General features: G+C 46.2%; 1 protein-coding gene across 2 annotated transcripts in view; it reads right to left on the reverse strand.

Moving 5' to 3' along the window:
• Nucleotides 1-7935, reverse strand: part of ZBTB17 (zinc finger and BTB domain containing 17) — a 29833-nt gene extending 21898 nt beyond the window's left edge. For both annotated transcript variants that reach the window (XM_043485895.1, XM_043485894.1), the window contains exons 1-2: nt 7810-7935; nt 5688-5774 (exon numbers count right to left, since the gene is read on the reverse strand). The gene's annotated coding sequence lies outside the window, so the exon portion shown is untranslated. The remainder of the gene's footprint in view (nt 1-5687; nt 5775-7809) is intronic.
• Between the last annotated feature and the right edge of the window lie 14261 nt (nt 7936-22196).

Here is a 22196-nt window from a genome sequence, read left to right on the forward strand (position 1 = left end):
AAAAAGGGAGGTCCCTCCAGAATTAAGCTGGGTCCCAAAGGGTTATATCTTAGTGGAAAGAAAACAGCATAGAAAACAGCCTATATCAAATCAAGGCACCAGATGGAGAGGTGTACAATCCCTCTGGGAGAATCTGTAACCACTAGATGGCCCCCCATGGACTACAGCCCAAAGTCACACTGTAAAAGATGCACATCAGGTAGATAAAAAGTGATCCCAAAATGAAAGTATTTGATGCAAGGAGTGAGGACCAACTAAAATAGTAAATAAGAAGTAAGTGTATCTAGGGGCTTCCCTGGTGGTCCAGTGGTTACGAATCCACCTGGCAAGAGTCACCGGTTTGATCCCTGGTCTGGGAAGACCCCACATGCCACAGAGCAACTGAGCCAGGGCATCACAATTACTTAGCTCATGTGCTGCAACTACTGAAGCCCATGTGCCTAGGGCCTGGGTTCAGCAACAAGAGAAGCCACCACAAGGAAGAGCAGCCCCCACTCGCCATAACCGGAGAAAGCCCATGCAGCAGTGAAGACCCAGCACAACCAAAAAATAAAAGAACTAAACTACACACCTATGGAATGGAAGTTGAGGAGGGAGTATTAGGAATTAAAGTGTGATAAGGTCCTAACTGCTTGGGAGTAAAGTGTAAAGACACTGACTAAAGTTTCCCTGATAGCTCAGTTGATAAAGAATCCACCTGCAATGCAGGAGACCCCGGTTCAATTCCTAAGTCAGGAAGATCTGCTGGAGAAGGGATAAGCTACCCACTCCAGTATTCTTGGGCTTCCCTTGTGGCTCAGCTGGTAAAGAATCCACCTGCAATGAGGGAGACCTGGGTTTGATCCCTGTGTTGGAAAGATTGCCTGAAGAAGGGAATGGCTACCCACTCCAGTATTCTGGCCTGGAGAATCCCAGGGGCTGTATAGTCCATGGGGTCGCAAAGAGTTGAACACAACTGAACGACCTTCACTTCACAAAATTAGAATGTGGCAAGTCATGTAAATTGAGGGATATGCCATGTTCATGAATCAGAAGATCAATATCATAAAAACATTACCTCTATCCAAACTGACATGTAATAAATTCAATTCTAACAAAATTCAAAGTGATTCTAATAAAAGACTCCAACAATTTTTATGGAATTTGATAAGCATAATCCAAAATGAAAATGGTAGAAAGCCAAAGCCTTACCAGATACCAAGAATTGTTATATAAGAACTTAGAGAAAAAAAAAAGAACTTAGAGGGACTTTCCTGGTGGCTCAGTGGCTTAAGAATCCCACTCCCAGTGGAGGGGACCTGGGTTCGATCTCCTGGTCAGGGAACTAGATCCCACATGCTGCAACTAAGAGTTTGCAAGCTGCAAGTAAAGATCCCATGTGCCACAACTAAAAGATCAAAGATTCTGTGTGCTGCATCTAAGACCTGGTGCAGCCAAATACATAAACAAAAAATAGAAAAAAAAAGTAAAAGAACTGAGAAATTAAATCGGTGGGATATTGGCACACAGACAGAGATAGATGGTAAAGAGCCCAGAAATAGGCCCATACATTTGTGGACACTTGATGTACGATAGTGGTTACTGCTGACTTTAAAGATCCACAAGAAAGGAATGTATTTTTTCAATACATAGTACAGGCTTAATCTGATGTGTTTATTTAAAAAAAGGAAAAACTTATCTCCTATCTCAAACCATATACAAAAATTATTACGAACAGACTAAAGACCTTTGAGTAAAAAAAAAAAAAAAAAGAGCTTTGAGTAAAAGGTAAGAATCATAAAACATCTGGAAGACAATACACGGGGAAATACCTTTATAAACCTGAAGCAGGGAGAAAGTTCTTAAAAAGAAATAAGTGCTAACTATTAAGAAAAAGTCAATAAATGACATTAAAACTAAGAATTTCTATTCATTAAAAATAAACTAGAGTGACAAGACAAGCCACAAACTGGAAGTGGATAGTTTCAACACATCTAACTGACAAATGATTAGTATCAAAACAAAAAAAACAAGGAGAAAAAAAGTTTCCATATAATAAAACAATGAGCAGAAAGATTTAAGTCATTTTTTCAGAGAAGCTGAAAACTGAATGATCCATTAGTGCATGAAAAGATGCTCAACCCACTAATAACCATGAAGATGCAAATCAAGACCACGTGCGGTACCACTGAGCTTCCAACACATTAGTATAAAGTCTTAAATCTGATGATACCATTGTTCGGAGGATGTGAAGCAGGCAGAACTGCCAGCTGAGTAAACTGGGGAAACCACTCTGGAAATGACTTGGTATCACTGTATTTAGTCAAACTGAAGATGCACATACCCTAGGATTCGGTCCTCCTCCCTGGGGTGTATGCTGATAGGCTGCATACGCGTGCCCCAGGAATGGTCACCGTATCACTGTCTGTCTCAGCAAAATACTGAAAACAAATGTCCATCAACAATAGAAAGGATATGTAAATTCTCATACAACGGAACATAACTCACCAGTGAAAATGAAATACACCTATATACAACATGGATTAATCTCAAGAACACATGTTAAGCAAAAAATTTAGATCACTGAAAAAAACAAGATAATGTACTGAGTTCAAAATCATGCAAAATTAACTAATAACATTGCTTAGCAACACAAACACATGTGGTAAAACTATAAAGAAAAGCAAGAGATGGGAATTCCCTGGCGACTCAGTGGTTAAGACTTGGCACTTGCAATGCCATGGCCTGGATTCAATCCCTGGTCAGGGAACTAAGATCCCACAAGTCATGGGGCCAAAAAAGAAAAAACACTAAAAAAGAAAAGAAAAGAAAAGCATGGACACAGTAAATGCCAAATCCAGTGATTACGCTGGGGAGGGAGAGGACAGGATCAGGGAGGGGCACTTCAAAGGTAATGTAACATTCTTTAGTGTAAAGGAGGTGATGGGTATATGGGTGCTCCTTGTAAGATTATCCTTCAGGTGGTATATATTCTTTTGTATCTACTCAATATTAAACAAGACAACTTACAAAATTAAACAATGTTACTTCTGACTTTAGGCCATGATTTGAAGCATTAACTTGGGCAGCTGACTTGAGTTACACTCAACCAGGAAAGTCCCTGACAGGGGCCCACCCAGCCCTGAGACTACAGTAATGAGAAATGCTTCACCACTCAGGCTCCTGAGCTGGAGACAACTTCCCACTGGGCCCTGGAGCCTTCTACTCTGGACAGGAAAGGTACTGCTTAGATGAATCGGGTCAGTAGAGGAAGTGGGGTGGGTGGGGTAGGGGGAACAGGTTCTACTGCCAGACCTTTTAAGACCAGAAGCTGAGTACATTTTTGATGCGACAATGAACCCACCAAGGCCGCTTTCAGGCTGGGTCTAGACTCTCAGCAGGAACTGTCACCTCTGAGGCTCTGCATGCTGCTCTTTAAACACGAGTGAGCAACTCTCAACTCTAACCATGCCCTCTGCTTCCTTCCTTTGAAGCTCAAGGCTGATCTCTCCAATTCCTAACAAGCAGGTGTGAATGTAAGAGCCCTGGCTTTCTGTATGCATCTGTGACTACAGCATTGAGGTCAACCGTAGGTAGCCCTCAGACTGTTAGGCTATTGATACCCATGAGGACCTCTGAGAGTGCCAGACACCTATGCTGACACTGAACACACACACCCAGAGCAAACACTAAAATCACTTGGTGCTAAAATGCTTACTCTTTGTAACCTCTATTATTTCAATCATTTAAACATGTGGCTGGTAAATGAAGTAGATTATGGTAAATTATGGTCTCCAGGACAACATGCTTTGTGCACAAAATGTACTTGGAGTTTTTCGCTTCCTGTGAGGTTGGAGTCCCGCCCTTTGGTGGTGTCTGTTACCCTGCCAGACACCAGGTCTGAGAACCTCTGTGCCACCCATGTGGCACCATCCTTGGGGGAATTCCAGGACGGTAGAGAGTGGGACACCTGGTCTTTTTTGTGGCAAACTGTTCAAACTGAAGCTCTGCCCACAGAGGCTGCCCTTTTGGCATTCTAGACTGCAGGCTCAGTTTATGTGCAACAAAATCAAGCCACCTGACACTTTAAAATGTCTCTCTTGTACACACATACAGGCATGCATGTGCACAGAAGGCCCGGCACGAGGACACACAGACGTGGTGAACAGTTGTCTGGGACAGGAACTGGGTCAGACATGATAGCGTTAGTTACTTTCCCACCCTAAGCATTTTTTTCTTCCTCAACTCTGCACACTTTCTTTCTTGACCCTCATAAGAGGTTGTTGTTAGGTCATCCTCTCCTAATTAACACATAGAAACACTAGATACCAACTGTGGACTCAAAGACTAGATAAAGCATTTTACATGCATTACCTCATTAATAATTCCACCCAATAAAGCTAGCATGAGGTCATCATTATTCCCACTACACCCCCGAGGAAATGGAGGCTTAGAGAAGTCAAGTACTTTGTCCAAAGGCACACAGCTAGTAAGTATAAAGACCAGGTATGTTAGGCTCAAGTGTCTTTGACTTAGAAGTTCAGCACCTCATACCCCAGAAATTCAGTTTTTTGTTGTCTAGTTGTTCTGTTGTGTTCGACTCTTTGCAACCCCATGGACTGTAGCCCGCCAAGCTCCTCTGTCCATGGGATTCTCCAGGCAAGAATCCTGGAGTGGTATTGCCATTTCCTTCTCCAGAGGATCTTTCTGACCCAGGGATTGATCCTGTGTCTCCTGCATTGGCAGGTAGGTTCTTTACCACTGAGTCACCTGGGAAGCCCACACTGTGATTACCCATGTGGCTAAGAGCACCTTGATCCCGGGACCCATCTCCCTCATCTCCTCAACCCGAGCCCCCAGTGCAGTGTCTGACACATCAGGCACAGAAACACTGGCTGTGTGAGCAAGCCTGGACTCCCTGGACCCAAGCAACACGAACGACCCAAAGCCAGAGGAGCCTGCCTTAGGGTCCCAGGGGCCCAGGGGACACACCCCACCCTGTCTCACCAGTGAACGGACACCCCTCAGGCCTAACCATCAGAGTCAGCAATCCGGTCACACTGGGAACAGAACAGGTTCTCTCAGCCAGCTTCCCTCCAGCATTGGAACAATCGTGATTCCTCCTTTGGTTGTACACCAGAGGCTGGGGTTTGGGGACAGATTGTACAAAAGTATGTATCTTTAAACATTAGAACCTTAAAAGGAATGGGTATGTGCTCCCTACTCTGTCTTTCCCTCTCTGCCACACGGAGTGCACACACAATGGCAGGATCCAGAGCAGCCTGCTCAGTCCATGAGGTGGAAGCCAGGGTTTGAGAAAGGAGAGCCACATGATCAGTGGAACCTTGCTTCTGGATGACTTCGAAGAACAGAGTGAGCTGCCCTGACCAGTTCTGGACCACCTACTCCCAGACTGTTAAGGGACAGGAATAAATTTCTATTTCCTTTCAGCCACTATATTTTGGAGCACTTTAGATTGCACTTAATTAAAACTGCCCAGGGATTAATCTAGCATGATCTTTGTCAGCAAAATGACAACAATATTATCAACATTCTCCCAACCAAACTAACTAGGATTCTGTCATTACTGTACACTTTAAAGAAAAAGTCGTCTTGAAAGGGTGAGTTGAAGCACGCTGCGTCTAGAGAAGAGGGACAAACAAACTGACCTCCTGGTTTGTTTCATCTTTGAGTCTTAACAGACATACCTCAGATTTCCAAGTAGCCCAGGCTACTCTGTTCCGACAGTTTGTCTGGGGAAACTCCAGCTTGGCTCTCCTCCTCCAGCTCATTACCTGAATCAAAGACCAAGTGGAAAATCTGATGAGAACCTGCAGGATTCTAAGAGCTGCTCTTATATACACCAAATACAGGCAAATGCAGAGCACTGAGCACAGAGTCTGGCACAAAGGCAGCGCTCAATAAATGTTACACTGGATTGTGACTGGGCTGCTGCCTGCCAGACCCTGTGCTGGACAGCTGGGACACAAAGATGAATAAAGCTAGTCCCAGTCCCTACACTCAGGAAAGCCCCCTACACTCGGGGAAGCCTGCTGACCGGAAGACGTAACACAAGGTTGATAAGCAAAGGCAATGAGGCTGTGGCCAAGTAGTCCTACAGCACTAGCATTCCCCAGGGATGTCCCAGACATCGTGCTTCCCACTCCAGACCCTCACGCAGGGGACACATCCCTTCCCACAACTGTAGTGACTTTTGATGGATGCTAGATCACCAATGGACAGTTCCACTTGAATGTTTTACAGGCACTTACAACAGACATGTTCGAAACAAAATATATCCTCTCTCCTTAAATCCCCTCCCTATCCTGTTCCCTATCCCACTGAGCAGCATCACCATCCACCAGTCAAAAATTCAGAGCCAACCCTGACCTCTCCCCCGGCCTCTAAATCCCCCACCTAAGTCATCATCAACTTTGGTCAAGTCTACCTTCAACACATTTCTCCCCACCTTCTGCCTAATCTAACTCAAGGCCATGGTCATCTCTCACCTCCCCAGTTCTAGTAGCCTCTTAACTGGCCTCCAGGCCCATTCCCTTTAATACAGTCTTCACTAGCGTGATCTTTCTAATCCACAAATCTGATTCTTAAATGCGTTCTCATTAACCTAAAACTGCAAGTCCACGGCTAGGTTTAAAAACTTCCCTAGGGGAAATTCCACTACAGGATCCGTGGCTGGCAAACTAAAGATGCCTCATGCCCCATGGCTGCTTTCCCTCCCCAAAACAAGACCCCTGAGGACCAGACCACACACTAGGGTCTTTCATCTCTGTCCCTAGGCAGCTTTCTCACACATTTCATCTTCAACTGAGAATACTCTTCCCCTTTTCTGCCTGCACTCTCCAAGCATCCTCCAGTTCTGCTTCCTGGGGAACAGAAGCCTTCCTGGATTTGCCTAAACTGTGTGAGGTGCCTCTACGCAGTGTTTCCTGCTTTTTTCCATCATGTCAGAATTGCCTACATGTCAGTATGTCTCCCACGTGAGTTTCTGAGCTCTGAGTGATGACGATGATATAAAAAACAACAGCAACAAGCACACACAGCATTTACTTTGTGCCAGCAGGCCTTCTCAGCACTTTACACCGATTATCTCATTTAACCTTTACAATAGTTTTAGGAGGCAGGTTTTATTCTCAACCCTGCTTTAAGGATAAGAAAACCGAGGCAGAAGGCGAGGAACCAACGTGCCTAAGGACACGGTTGGCAAGCACCGAGACAGGATTCAAACCCAGCTGCTTGGCTCCACAGCCTACACTTTTTAACCACTCGCTCCATCCTCAGAACTCATCAGGAGTTGAACCACCGTCTGTGGAACGAATGAATGAATGAAATGATCTCATACGGGGGCAGTATCGGTCTCCACCACGACAAACTCCTCCTAGGCCCTCACAGGCATGTGTCCTCCGGCCCCGCCGGCCAAAGTGAGCTGCGCGGGCACCCCGCCACCTCTCGGCCTCAGAACGCCCACCCGCAGCGGCGCGCGGGGTCAAGGGGCGGTGACAGCCGGGCGGCGGGGGCAGAGATGCTACCAGCTGGGGTGTCACCCAGCCCGGAGGCGACTCGCGCTCCCTCGCCGGGACGGCGAGTCCAGTCCGCCCGCCCACTAGCCGCCCGCTTGCCGGGCAGCGTCCCCCACCCATTTGTCCCGCACCCTCATGTTGTGCGGGGTCCCCTCAGTCCGGGTTCCAGTCCCAGTCCACTTCCCTCCCCTCCCCCACACAACCGTCCCCGGCGTCCCGCCGCGTCCCATCCTCCGCCGCCTCAACCCGACTCCTGGGACTCCCCCGGCCCCGGGTGCTTGCTGACCCTCACCTGCCATGTCCTGGACCCCACCGCAGAGGGAGGTGCATCACGGCCGCGAGAAGGCCGGGGACGGCACTTCAGAGCAGACAAAGGGCGCCGCCATGTTAGAGTCGGGCGGAACCGACCTCGCTGGCTTCCCGGCTGCAACTTCCGGCGCATGCGCAGTGCCTGTCCTAGGCGTAACTCGTGGACAGGCGCATGCGCATAGCAATCCAGAAGTTCTGTAAAACAGTACTCTCTGCTTAGAATTTCTCTCATTGTAACCTTTCCTTGGTTTTCTGTTTCAAATGTAAAAGTAGCAGCTTCTACGTGTTCAGCGCTTCCTGTGTGCCAGGCACTGTGTTAACCACTTAACGTGCATTATTTCAAGTCCTCTCACCATCATACGATAATATTTTTCTCCCACTTTTGAAGAAGGGAAAACGGAGTTTCAGGGTAAATGAATTGCCCGTTGTCACGCGTCTTACAAGTGGTGAAGCAGAGATGTGAATGAACCTAGTTGTGGCATCAAAGCTGTAGGACCACAGTTATGTTTTTCTACCTTCTGAGTTAAACGTTACCCCTTTCCCTGTTTAGGGGATATCCAGGATTAGCCTGTGTGTGAATGAGGGTACCTGAAAACAAAAATCGGCTTGCAGACTTTACCAGCTCCTCTGTGGTGTCTTTCCATCTTTTCAGCACTGCCAGGCCATTGACTTTTCTATTTCCTAATAGTTCTCCTTTCTTCATTTTTTACCCTGTTTATTTTCATGATCCATAATTTTAACAACACCCTTGCAACAACCTTGATCTCCTTTGCTCTCTTGTCTTTTTGTCACGTGGATTTCATAAGAATTTCAACCCTGGATGAATCCAACTGCTCCTTTTTTACCTTTGCCGACACCTAAAGAGCCAAACACAACTGGAGAAAGTACCCAATGGGACAGACTGTTCTCTACAAATTCATGACTGCCAGCCTTAAGACGGACTTCAATAAATGTCAGTCTGGCCAGTTCACTGCTGCTGTCTTCGCAATAACTAGAGAAACTAAAACACTCAGCAACAGTTGACTTCACCATTTTTTTTTAGCAGGAAAAATAGTAATAGCAAATCTGATAGGAACCCTCTTGTCTTCCCAATACTAAATATGTAAGTTTCTACTTCTGAGTCCATCTGTGTTGGATGTAGTCCATTGAGACTTGCAATCCATTCCTTTCAGAATCTAAAAAGTTAAAATTTTATGTCCCAGATTCAGTAGCAGTTAGAATCCTAGGTACAGGTAGGTTCTGCCAACACGTAAGATTTGGAAGCCATTGGCCTGCTGATGTTAGCCAAATTTTGCTGGCAAGAAAGGTCATGCAAATATGGGGTGTTGCAGCCAGCAGTGTTCAGAAGTATCTGTGAGGTGGGGGCCGCCAAACTCAGCATTCTGGTGCCTGGAGCCAGTGTCTAGTCCCAAATCTAGATCCATGGACACTTGCTGTGGTGATGTGTTTTTTTTTTTTCAAGTCTTAGAAATCATGTTTTTATTTTTTTCATGTTTATTTTTATGCATTTATTTGGCCGTGCTGGATCTTTGTTGCTGGGTGGGCTTTCTCTAGTTGCGGCAAGTGGGAACTATTCTTTGTTGTGGTGCATGAGCTTCTCATTGAGGTGGCTTCTCTAGTTGGGGAGCCCAGGCTCTAGGAAACATGGCTTCAGTAGTTGCAGCTCCTGGGCTCTAGAGCACAGGCTCAATAGCCCTGGTACACAAGCTTAGTTGCCCCGAGGCATGGACATCATGTTTATTTTTACCTTTTACACCATGACAACAGAAAGTACACAGTGGAGAAGTGAATAGTTACATAAACTAATCAAAGGCCTAAAAGACAATGCAACTGAAAAGATGAAAATGAATAAACAGTTTAAAAAATCAATCTAAACCCCAGAAGGAATTAATGATAAATGATCCATAAGAGAAATTGGGAAAATATGCTAGATGCAGGCTTCCAGCCTCCAGTTCTGAGGATAAAGTCAGGATCTGGAAATGTGTTCGTTATACCTGCATTTCAGCTCACTATTTGGGGAGCAAGTGGTTGCAGGTATTAAAAAATCACATTAAAAAAAAATCACATTAACTGTATTTATAATCACACATTCACTCGCTTTTTAAAACAAGTAGTTTTATAATTCACAAAGCAATTACCCGAAACTTACAAAAGATGACCCTCTTGGAGCCATGAGAACATCGCCAGCCTCTCCTTTCTGGGCGACCTCCCACCGTGACCAGGCCCAGACACCCTATTCATTAATCTCAGGTTGACTATTCTTACATTTAGAAGAAAACGACTTATCTTTCCCCAAAGGTGCTCCAAGTAGGCTGGAGGGCTTAGCCCCAGAGTCTGCTCAGTTGATGCTGGGAGCCCGAAGAGGAAGCTCAGGTGTGAAAACTGATTCTGGCAGAAAATGAAAAAAATCTGGAAGACCCCACCAACTTGACCGAGAAGTTACACTTGAGCCCCACACAGAACACCAAGTTTGAAGCTGCTCTGTATTCCAAAGGACTCCAAGGCAAAAGGAAGAAAAAAAATTTAAGGTCAAGGTGGTGGGGGGGGGGCTGGAATTTACACTTATAAAAGGACACCTAAAGACTCACTGCAACCCAGACAAACCTCAGATATTAGGCAGAAACCTCTTAAGTTCCCATGTTGTACAACCATGGGTCAGAAAGAGGCAGAGCCACAGACAGGGAGTGGGCCAGTGGGTGCCAGGGACTTCCCAGGGTGAGAATGTTCTACAGTCTGCTGGGTGCCCATGGACCCACACACTTGAAGCAGGTGAGAGGCGTCCAAAGGAAAGACACCTCCTATGTGTCTGGGGAGGGTCAGGTGAACCTAGATTTCCTGACAATTACAGCTGACAGTTCCCTCAGGGGAGGTGATAGCTTACAGTGAACAGTGTCGGATTTGTGATAAGAAGAAGATTTAGCTTCAGGACCAGGGAATAGGTTTGATCTCTCAAGGGCTTTTGTGTAGCAGAGTTTTATTAAAGTGAAAAAGGACAGAGAACGCTTCTGTCATAGACATCAGAAGGAGGATGGACAGTGCCCCCATCCCCAGTCTTAGCAAGGGAATTATATACTTTCCAATTGGTTATTACAGTAAATCAAAAGGATGTCTCAAGTTGTAAAGATCTTACTAGACCCATTCCCATTATATACATTTTAAGATAGCAGGATTAGTCAGAAGGTTTTCAGGAAGGAGAAACATGTCCTCAAGCATGATACATTATTGCTGTATAATCCTTACTAAGGAATAAAAATGTTTGTCCTTTCCTCCTCCTTGAGAGCCCCAGACCCCTTTCTCCTCCTTGGGCACCCTGGACTTCTTATCAACCTGCCTAGGAATTGACTCTCTCAGAGGGATGTGTAAACCTCACCAGGTGGGCCCATCTGACTCTGTTACAGGCTTGGCCACATCAGATAGGTGCTCCTTGGCTACACTTGTCGCTGTGGGCCCGAGGCAGGATCCTCTCCACCCTCAACCCCACTCCTGCTTGTGGATAGAAAACCAAAATTAAACCCTTTAATGCTTCCCTGGTGGCTCAGACGGTAAAGAATCTGTCTGCAATGCGGGAGACCTGGGTTTGATCCCTGGGTTGGGAAGATCCCTTGGAGGAGGGCCTGGCAACTCACTCTAGTATTCTTGCCTGGAGAATCCCATGGACACAGGAGCCTGGCGGGCTATAGTCCATGGGATCCCAAAGAGTCGGTTGGATACAACTGAGCAACTAACACTTTCAATTTTCACTTTCAATTAACAAACTGCTTGGATGCTAAAAGGACCATAGGCCTAAACTCTCTGAAGGCTCAGGAACAACAGAGCCCCAGGCCCCAGCCCAGAGCAGAACCAGGCAGAGCCCGCAGGTGTCCCAGGGCCGTCCATCAATCCCCACCAACAGCTTGGCCTCAATTCCCAGCTCTGCCCAACAATGGGCATTTTCTCTCCCCTGAAAATTTGAACATTTACTGAATGTTGTTTTATCTTTGGATTACATCTTACTATATTTTCCTAGGTTTGCATTGCAAGTTACAAAAAACACCACTTCTGCAAAAGCAGGTTTTCAGGGTACAGACGAGTTTTCAGCTCTCACCTGCTGTATCCTGAGTACATGGACAAAACATGGGGCTCACTGCCCCACTTCTGCCCTAGTCAGCAGGTCTTCCATCCTGCCATTCCTTTAGTGTACAGAGACCCCAGCCCCTTCCCCATCCCCACCGCCCCAGGCAGACCCTCCGGCTTTACTAGCCAAGGGCTGACTTTGGTGGAGCCAACACAGGGCCAAGCACAGCCATGTCTTGCCCCTTGGAACCCACATCTAGAAGGCAGAGATCCCACCCAAGCAAAGCCAGTAAACTGACAAGGGTCCCTCCCAGAGCCTCGTGAGGGGCACCAACAGGGGTCTATGGGGGTGACTTCCCAACCGTGGGCACAACCATCCCCTGGACTGAATGCTCCGGAGGAGACCATGGACATGTACAGTCACCCCTAGAGGGAAGTCTGAGCCCTCAGAAGCTGGGTTCTGCCCCTCTGTTTAGAGCACTCACAGAGGGGCACTCACAGAGCCCTTCCAGATTTGATCTTAAATGTGTAAACGCTGCTCATTCCCCAAAATAGCTCTGACATGAAAGGACCTAATGGACAGTAATTAAGGGAGTACTAACAAGTAACTATAACCTGTTTTCATTTCTCTCATTGAGTTTAAGAGTTTTTAAAAAACAAATGGTGCTAACTGAACAATAATCTTCAAAGATAGACAAGTCTCAGGGTAAGTGGTGGCTCTGATGGTAAAGAATCTGCCTGCAATGCAGGAGACCCAGATTCTATCCCTGGGTTGGGAAGATCCCCAAAAGAAGGGAATGGATACCCATTCCAGTATTCTTGCCTGGAGAATTCCATGGACAGAGGAGCCTGGCGGGTACATGGGGTCACAGAGTTGGACATGACTGAGTGACTTTCGCTTTTTCACAAGATAAGCTTGTCAACAGGGAGAGCTGGCAGTACAAGTACCAAAAGCCTGGAGTTAGGGTCACAGCTTTTCCTTGGGGACGTGCCTCTTGGCAAGGCCAGGGCAGCTCTCACTGCATGGACCTCAGGGGAGGAGTCTTTCGGAGACACGAGAGCCCATCACCTCCGAGCGGAGACCAGAGCTCGGCGGGCAGTTCCCCACAAGTCCTTGGAAAGTGTTACTCACTCAATCGTGTCCGACTCTTTGTGGACCCCTGAACTGTAGCCCACCAGACTCCTCTGTCCATAGGATTCTCCAGGCAAGAATACTGGAGTGGGTTGCCATTTCCTTCTCCAGGGGATCTTCCTGACCCAGGAATCGAAACTGGAGTCTCCTGCATTGCAGGTGGATTCCTAACCAGCTGAGCTACCAGGGACTCCCCCAATGGTTACAATATCCATGTGATAATGGACAGTTTGCAAGTGCTATCCAGAAACTGGAAACACAGAATGTAAAAAAATATTTGTACATGATATATCTAATAAGAATCTGTTCTTTAGAATACATTAAGAACTTATATAAATCATCAACAAAAAAGACAACCAAAATTTTAAAATGGAAAAGAACTTGAACAATGACCAGAAAAAATGTAAATGACCCACAAGCACATAAAAAGATGTGTTCCATGAAAAAAAGAAACCCAAAAGATGGATCCCCTGGATGGGATCCTAGGGCAGAAAAAGGTAGAATGAAGGGAACCTGCATACAGTATGGATTTCAGTTTCTAGTAAAGTATCCAAATTTGTTCATTAATTGTGAGAATTCTGTCGAAAATTAGGATGAGAGGTGAAATTAAAAAGTCAAATGAGAACAAGCTATTGCATCAACCTGGAAATTTACAATGAAACAGTAATTTCCTAATAACAAACAAATGAACCCTAAAATATGGAAAATACAAGCAGAACGATTAATCATCCTATGACCCATCCTCCCGGCTACTTCTCCTCTGGTTGTTCTGGGATTTCCCTCTTCTGGAACAGAGAAGAAATAGACACAGAGTGCCTGGGCAGTTCCCCTTAGATCTGACCCCACCCAGTGTCTCTGTCCGCCTCCAGGCATGCCGGCCCAGTGAGGACACTGTGCCAGAGGGAGTCTCAGGAGTCATTGGTCTTGATGTGTTGGGACTTTTTTGATTCCCATGGACTAGATATGCTTACTCAAGTTAAATAAATTAATATTATGTTAAATGATTGCTGTTGTTGTTTAGTTGCTAAGTCATGTCTGACTCTTTTGTGACCCCATGGACTGTAGCCCGCTAGGCTCCTCTGTTCATGGAATTTCCCAGGCAAGATACTGGAGTGGGTTGCCATTTCCTTTTCCAAGGGACCTTCCTGACCCAAGCATCAAATCCATGTCTGTTACATTGGCAGACAGCTTCTTTGCCACTGAGCCACCAGGGAAGCCCGTTTTTTGATAGAAATAAGTTAATGCTTACCAGAGACAAGTTAAGAGTAGGCTTGGAGGTGTCGGGTCCAAGGGCTCACGTTTATGTAGTGTGACCTGGTCCTTCTCCAACCATCAGTCCTGCTGAGTGGTTTCGGGGCCCCATTCACAGGCACACTCTCTCTCACTGCATCCAGGACCTCAAGCAACTCTGGGATGTCAACCACTCAACATCCATTCTACTGGAAAAGTTTCTCCTTCCCTAGGACTCCATGAAAACGCATGACTTTGAATGCCTTTGGTGTGGCTTGGGTCACGTTCTCATCCTTGCACCAATTGCATCAAGCGGAGGACTGAAGCTGGGATTGGCTGGACAAGGATCATACACCCATCTTCCACGTGAGTGGAACATAGGGTCAGTCCCCTGAAATTGTTTGGACTGGAAGCAGGTGAGAAGCAGTTTCCATGGAAAAGATGGAGGTACTTCACTTGGACATGAGAACAGATACTGGCTTGGGGGTAAGCAGCAGATTCCATATCACTCACAGTGCACTGCACAGCCCAGAATTTGAAGTCCAAGGTTACAGGGATTTACATAAGACGGGGAAGCCACCCCTCTGATGCCCAGGCTGTCCTCCCACAGCAAGAAGTTCTCCCATTTTCTGAAAAGCAAGGTTGATGATGGTGGTAAACTCAAGGGTCCTACCTTGGGTCCTTGCATCTCAGAGACTGGCCCAGAATAGCCCACATGTCCCTGAAAGGCACACGGACCTTGTTCTTGTTCCTGGGAAGTGGTCACCCAGGATTCATGCCTGCCCCCTGACTACATTAGTCACCAACCCCTGAAGAACAATACTGCTTATTTTTACAGCCTATTCCCTCCCCTTTACAAAAAGCAGCTACCAAATGCTAGGGTGGTAAGGAAACTCTTGCTCAGTGGAGTATTGGAAGGGTCAAGGATGATTCAGTACCACAGAGTCATAATCAGCCAGCGCCCCAAAACCACATGGGTCATGTAGCTTTCCAACACCACTCAGCCCCGGGGAAATTGCCTGGTCGGAGATCCAGCTGCTCCCCCATATCATGACTCTTAATGAGTATGAAAGTCAAAAGTTTGTAATGACTGGAAGGCCAAAGTTTTTCAGGGCTGCAATCTGCATTTGGTTCTTGTGGCCTGGGCACACTCAACATTTGTATTGTTATTACCCCTGTGGGCAGGCTAGAAGGCTAGGAAGGAGGAGCCCCTTTTCTAAACCACATGGCTATCGGTGATATAAACATGCCAAGGAGCTGTCTATGCTGTCAGGGTGGTGTTCACTTGCCCAGCAGCCTGATCACCTCAGTAACTGGTCATGGGGGCTTGACAGGGCCCAGGTTGGCTGGAGCTGGAGAAGCATGGGTGCCTGCCTGAATGGTCAGGTGAAGTGCTATCCTTGAGGTCTCCAGAGATGGAGAGGGAAAAAAGGGATGAGGGCAGTTTATGCTTAAATCTAATTCTGTTGTCATTCAGTCACTCAGTCATGTCCAACTCTTTGTGACCCCATAGACTGCAGTGCTCCAGACTTCCCTGTCCTGCACCATCTCCTGGAGCTTGCTGAAACTCATGTCCATTGAGTCCATGATGCCATCCAACCATCTCATCCTTTGTTGTCCCCTTCTCCTCCCACCTTCAATCTTTCCCAGCATCAGGGTCTTTTCCAATGAGTTGGTTATTTGCACCAGGTAGCCAAAGTACTGAAGCTTCAGCCTTAGAATCAGTCCCCCCAAAGAATATTGAGGATTCATTTCCTTCAAGATTGACTGATTGGATGTCCTTGCTGTCCAAGAGACTCTCAAGAGTCTTCTCCAACACCACAGTTCAAAAGCATCAATTCTTGGCAGCGCTCAGCTTCTTTATGATCCAACTCTCACATCCATACATGACTACTGGAAAAACTGGAGCTTTGACTAGACAGACCTTTGTCAGCAAAGTAATGTCTCTGCTTTTTAATATACTGTCCAGGTTGGTCATAGCTTTTCTTCCAAGGAACAAGCATCTTTTAATTCATGGCTGCAGTCACCATCTGCAGTGATTTTGGAGCCCAAGGAAATAAAGTCAGCCACTGTTTCCATTGTTTTCCCATCTATTTGCCATGAAGTGATGGGACCAGATGCCATGATCTTAGTTTTTTGAATGTTGAGTTTTAAGCCAACATTTTCACTCTCTCCTTTCACCTTTATCAAGAGGCTCTTTAGTTTCTCTTCACTTTCTGCCATAAGGATGGTGTCATCTGCATATCTGCGGTTATTGATATTTCTCCTGGCAATCTTGATTCCAGCTTGTGCTTCATCTAGCCCAGCATATCACATGATGTACTCTGCTTATAAGTTAAATAAGCAAGGTGACAGTACACAGCCTTGACATACTCCTTTCCCAGTTTGGAACCAATCTGTTGTTCCATGTTCGGTTTTAACTGTTGCTTCTTAACCTGCATACACATTTCTCAAGAGGCAGGTCAGGTGGTCTGGTATTCCCATCTCTTGAAGAATTTTCCACAGTTTGTTGTGATCCACACAGTCAAAGGCTTTAGTGTAGTCATGAAGCAGAAGTAGATGTTTTTCTGGAATTCTCTTGCTTTCTCTATGATCCAATGGATGTTGGCAATTTGATCTCTGGTTCCTCTGCCTTTCCTAAATCCAGTTTGAACATCTGGAAGTTCTCGGTTCACATGCTGTTGAATCCTTGCTTGGAGAATTTTAAGCATTACTTTGCTAGCATGTGAGATGAGTGCAATTTTGCAGTAGTCTGAACATTCTTTGGCATTGCCTTTCTTTGGGATTGGAATGAAAACTGACCTTTTCCAGTCCTGTGGCCACTGCTAAGTTTTCCAAGTTTGCTGGCATATTGAGTGCAGCAATTTCACAGCATCATCTTTCAGTATTTGAAACAGCTCAACTGGAATTCCATCACCTCCACTGGCTTTCTTTGTAGTGATGCTTCCTAAGGCCTGTTTGACTTCACACTCTAAGATGTCTGGCCCTAAGTGATTGATCACACCATCGTGGTTATCTGGGTCACTAAGGTCTTTTTTGTATAGTGCTTCTGTGTATTCTTGCCACCTCTTCTTAATATCTTCTGCTTCTGTTAGGTCATACTATTTCTGTCCTTCATTGTGCCCATTTTTGCATGAAATATTCCCTTGATATGTCTAATTTTCTTGAAGAGATCTCTAGTCTTTCCCATTCTACTGTTTTCCTTTATTTCTTTGCATTGTTCACTTAAGAAGGCTTTCTTATCTCTCCTTGCTATTCTTTGGAACTCTGCATTCAGATGGATATATCTTTCCTTTTCTCCTTTGCCTTTTGCTTTTCTTCTTTACTCAGTTTTTTGTAAGGCCTTCTCAGACAACCATTTTGCCTTTTTGCTTTTCTTTTCCTTGGGGATGGTTTTGATCACTGCCTCCTGTACAGTGTTACAAACCTCCATCCATAGTTCTTCAGGCACTCTATGAGATCTAATCCCTTGAATCTATACTGTTACCTCCACTGCATAATCATAAAGGATTTGATTTAGGTCATATCTGAATGGTCTAGTGGTCTTCCCTACTTTCTTCACTTTAAACCTGAATTTTGCAATAAGGAATTCATGATCTGAGCTACAGTCAACTCCTGGTCTTGTTTTTGCTGAATGTATAGAGCTTCTCCATCTTTAGCTGTAAAGAATATAATTAATCTGATTTCGGTATTGACCATTTGGTGATGTCCATGTGTAGAGTCATCTCTTTGTGTTGTTGGGAGAGGGTGTCTTCTATGACCACATGACCACTGTGTTAAAACTCTGTTAGCCTTTGCCTTGCTTCATTTTGTCCTCCGAGGCCAAACTTGCCTGTTACTCCAGGTATCTCTTGACTTCCTATTTTTGCATTCCAGTCTCCTATGATGAAAAGGACATCTTTTTTGGGTGTTGGGTCTTGTAGATCTTCATAGAACCATTCAAGTTCACCGTCTTCAGCTTTAGTGGTTAGGGCATAGACTTGGATTACTGTGATATTGAAAGTTTGCCTTGGAAATGAGCAGAGATCATTCTGTTGTTTTTGAGATTGCACCCAAATACTGCATTTCGGACTCTTATATAGAACCATAAAAGACACTGAATGCCAAAGCAATGTTGAGAAAGAACAAAGCTGGAGGTATCATGCACGCTGATTTCAAACTATATTACAAAACTATAGTGATCAAAGGGCTTCCCTGGTAGCTCAGCTGGTAAAGAATCTGTCTGTAATGCAGGAGTCTCAGGTTTGATTCCTGGGTCAGGAAGATCCCCTGGAGAAGGGACAGGCTACCCACTCCAGTATTCTTGGGCTTCCCTGGGGGCTCAGATGGTAAAGAATCTGCCTGCAATGTGGGAGACCTGGGTTCGATCCCTGGGTTGGGACAACCCCTTGGAGGAGGGCATGGCAACCCACTCCAGTGCTATTATCTGGAAAATTCCCATGGATGGAGGAGTCTCGCAGGATACAATCCATGGGGTCTCAAAGACTCGGACATGACTGAGCAACTAAGCACAGCACACATAGTGGTCAATACAGTTTGGTATAAAAACAGACACGTGGATCAATGAAACAGAATAGAGAGCACAGAAGTAAGCCCATGCATACAGAGTCAACTCATTCACGACACGATGCCAACAGTATGCAATAAGGAAAGGATAATCTCTTCCGTAATGGTGTTGGGAAACATGGTCAGTTGCATGTAACAGAGTGAAACTAGACCACTATCTTACACAAATATTGACTCAACACGGATTAAAGACTTTAATGTAAGACCAGAAGTAGGCTCCTAGAAGAAAACATAGGTGGTAAGCTCCTTCAAATCCATCTTGGCAATGACTTTTTGGATTTGACACCAAAAGCAACAAATGTAAAAATAAACAAGTGGGACTATATCAAACTAAAAAGCTTCTACACAGCAAAATATATCATCAACAAAAATGAAAGAGCAGCTCATGGAATGGAAGAAAATACTTTCCAGTCACCTATCTGATAAGGGGTTAAAATCCAAAATAGATAAAGAACTCACACACACAAAATGAGCTCATAGATAGAGAATAGATTGGTGGTTGCCAAAGGCAGGAAGTGGGGAGATGGGCAAAATAAGTGAAGGGGGTCAAAAGGTACAAACTTTCAGTTATGAAGAAACAAGTCATAGGGATGTAATGTACAGCATGATGGTTATAGTTATTAATAATAATACTGTATTACATGTCTGAAAGTTGCTGAGAGTGTACATCTTAAAAGTTCTTATTATAAGAAAAATATAGTGTACAGTTGCATGTTGAAGGGGCAGGTATTGAAGCCATGGGCACATTCTTCAGGAGTGCGTGTAGAAGGTGGCAGAGGAGAGAGCCTCAGAAGGAAACAGGCAGTGCTCGGGCACAGAGGGAAGCCAGAGGGGCGTTGGCAAGAGCACCACCCCACGAGGGTGTGCAGCCAGGAAAACTTCCCAGAAGCTGGGGGGGAGGAGGCTGAAGAGGGACATGGACTGGTAGCATGGAGGCTGCTGATAACCACCCCAGGGCCTGACCACAGTGGTGGGACATGGGGGAAGTCAAGGAATGGATGCCACCCTTCCAAGAAAGGGGTGCATAGAGCAGGCCAGGAAAGGCTCTGACACCCTCACCCTGCACACAGCAGCCGTGGAAGGAGTCTGTTGAACTGAAATGCCTGAAGGCAGAGAAACAGACTGGCCTGTGAAGAAAGGTTAGCAGCCAAGGAGTTTTCTGGAATGAAGGGCTCCTCCAGCATGAGCTCCTCCAGTGAAAGCTTCCAGATAATCCTGGAAGTTCCCCGGGTCTCCCCTTCAGTTTACATTCTCATCAGCACCTTGGCAGTGCAGCAGGCCTCCACTGGTGACCATCGTAGCTGTCCTGACTGGGGTGGAGGCATGAGTGGTGTGTAGCCTCCCAGGCCTGAAGCACCCTGCTTGTGCCCAGAGTCCCCAAAGCCTCCAGGAAGCAGCACCCTTGGTGTCATCCTCCAAGAAGATGGTTATGTGCTGTCTAGATGCCAGGCCACCCTCCCTGTCTCTCCATGTTCCCTCTCTGTTCTCCCCAAGTTCACCTTTCCTCTCTTGAAAAAAGCTACATTCCTTACCATATGCAGTGGGGACCTGGAAGGCTTCCAGAAGCATCTGAACTCTAATCCTGCCCCCAAGGACACCGTGGGGCCCAGGACTACACTGACAACTAAGTCTTCAGCTCCTGGGTGGCATGGTGAAGGCAGGAGCGCCCCAAGTTAGCAGGTTCCCAGATCCCCAGCAGGACCATCAGTATTAGACCTGGCTGCTTTTGCAGGTGTCTGCAGTGCACCTGCCCCAATGTCCCGGCCTGAGCACTCCCTAGCGTTCCCCCCACCATGAGAGTGCCTGCTCATCTGGCTTTTCCTTATCTGCTGCTTTTTCTCAGCTTGTCCTGCTGGTTGCAGGAGCTTCTGCACGCTGCTTGTTGGCTCATGAACCCACTGTCCTCTTGCCTAGAGCTTGGGGGGGGGGGTGTGTTAAGCCATTTCCCCTGCTCTTCCTCCTCTGGGGTTTATTAACTCTCTCCCTTCCCTGGTGTCGCAAAGTCTCACCGCTAGGAAACAAGAGGGTCTGTGAAGGACTAGAGGAAGGACAATGGCACTTGGGATTCTGCATGTTAGAGGATGCAGGGCTGGGCGGGTGTCAGACTGGCTTTTGTTGAGAAAATGGAGCATCTCTGCTCATCATCTGGGGTGGGGGCTATTCGGAGCTCAAGCTGCTTTTCTAGGAATTGCGGTAATTCAGGAGGAGAAGCTGCAGTGGGGGGCAGGGGCCAAGGCATCCATACCCCACACCTGACCTATACCTCATCTCTGCCTTTATCTGTAAGTTATGGCCCCTCTGGTTTTGAGCAAATGTCCAGTGTGCCCAGGGCCCAGGGGTCCTGGCAAACACTGGGAAGAAGCGAGGCCCTGACCTGCTTCAAAGGACTGGTTGGCAGGGGCAGCAGCACCTTCTTTGAATGAGGACGTGGCGGGGGGGCTGCTCCTCGGGACACCGTGCTGACACTCTGCAGTATGTGGTGCAGAGTACTCTCACACAGGACTCCCCCAACCCAGGGCTGCGTGCAAGTCTAACCTCCTCCACGGCCCCAAGAGGACACCCCCACACCCACATTTCTTAGTAAACAGAGTTGTGTACCTGACTGTCGCCTCATTTGGCCACACGTGCTGACCCCTTCACCACGACAAGGCTGTGATCCATGAAGGGGAACTTAAATTTACAATATTTAAAAATCATGCTTCTGCCTTAATGCTGTGACTTTTAACATGGGTACTTTCTGATATTCTTTTCATAGGTCACAGCCTTGCCGTGGTAAAGGGGCTTGCATAACTCAATGAAGCTATGAGCTATGCAGTGCAGGGCCACCCAAAACAGACAGGTCATAGTGAAGAGTTCTGACAAAATGTCATCCACCGGAGGGGGGAATAGCAACCCACTGCAGTATTCTTGCCTGGAGAACCCCATGGACAGTGTGCACATGCAAAAAGATACGATATTGGAAGATGAGCCCCCCAGGTCAGAAGGAGTCCAGTATGCTACTGGGGAAGAGCAGAGGGCAATTACTAATAGCTCTGGTAAGAATGATGCAACTGGGCCAAAGTGGGAACGACACTTAGCTGGGGATGTGTCTGGTGGTAAAAGTAAATTTCGATGCTGTAAAGAACAATATTGCATAGGAATCTAGAATGTTAGGTACATGCACCAAGATAAATTGAACATGGTCAAGCAGGAGTTGGCAAGAGTGAACATCGACATTTTAGGAATCAGTGAACTAAGATGGACTGGAATGGGTGAATTTAACTCAGATGACCATTATATCTACTATTGTGGACAAGACTCCCTTAGAAGAAATGGATCAGCCCTCATAGTCAACAAGAGTCCAAAGTGCAGTACTTGCGTGCAATCTCAAAAATGACAGAATGATCTCA

The sequence above is a fragment of the Cervus canadensis genome, chromosome 13 (assembly GCF_019320065.1).
Source record: "Cervus canadensis isolate Bull #8, Minnesota chromosome 13, ASM1932006v1, whole genome shotgun sequence".
Lineage (NCBI taxonomy): Eukaryota > Metazoa > Chordata > Mammalia > Artiodactyla > Cervidae > Cervus > Cervus canadensis.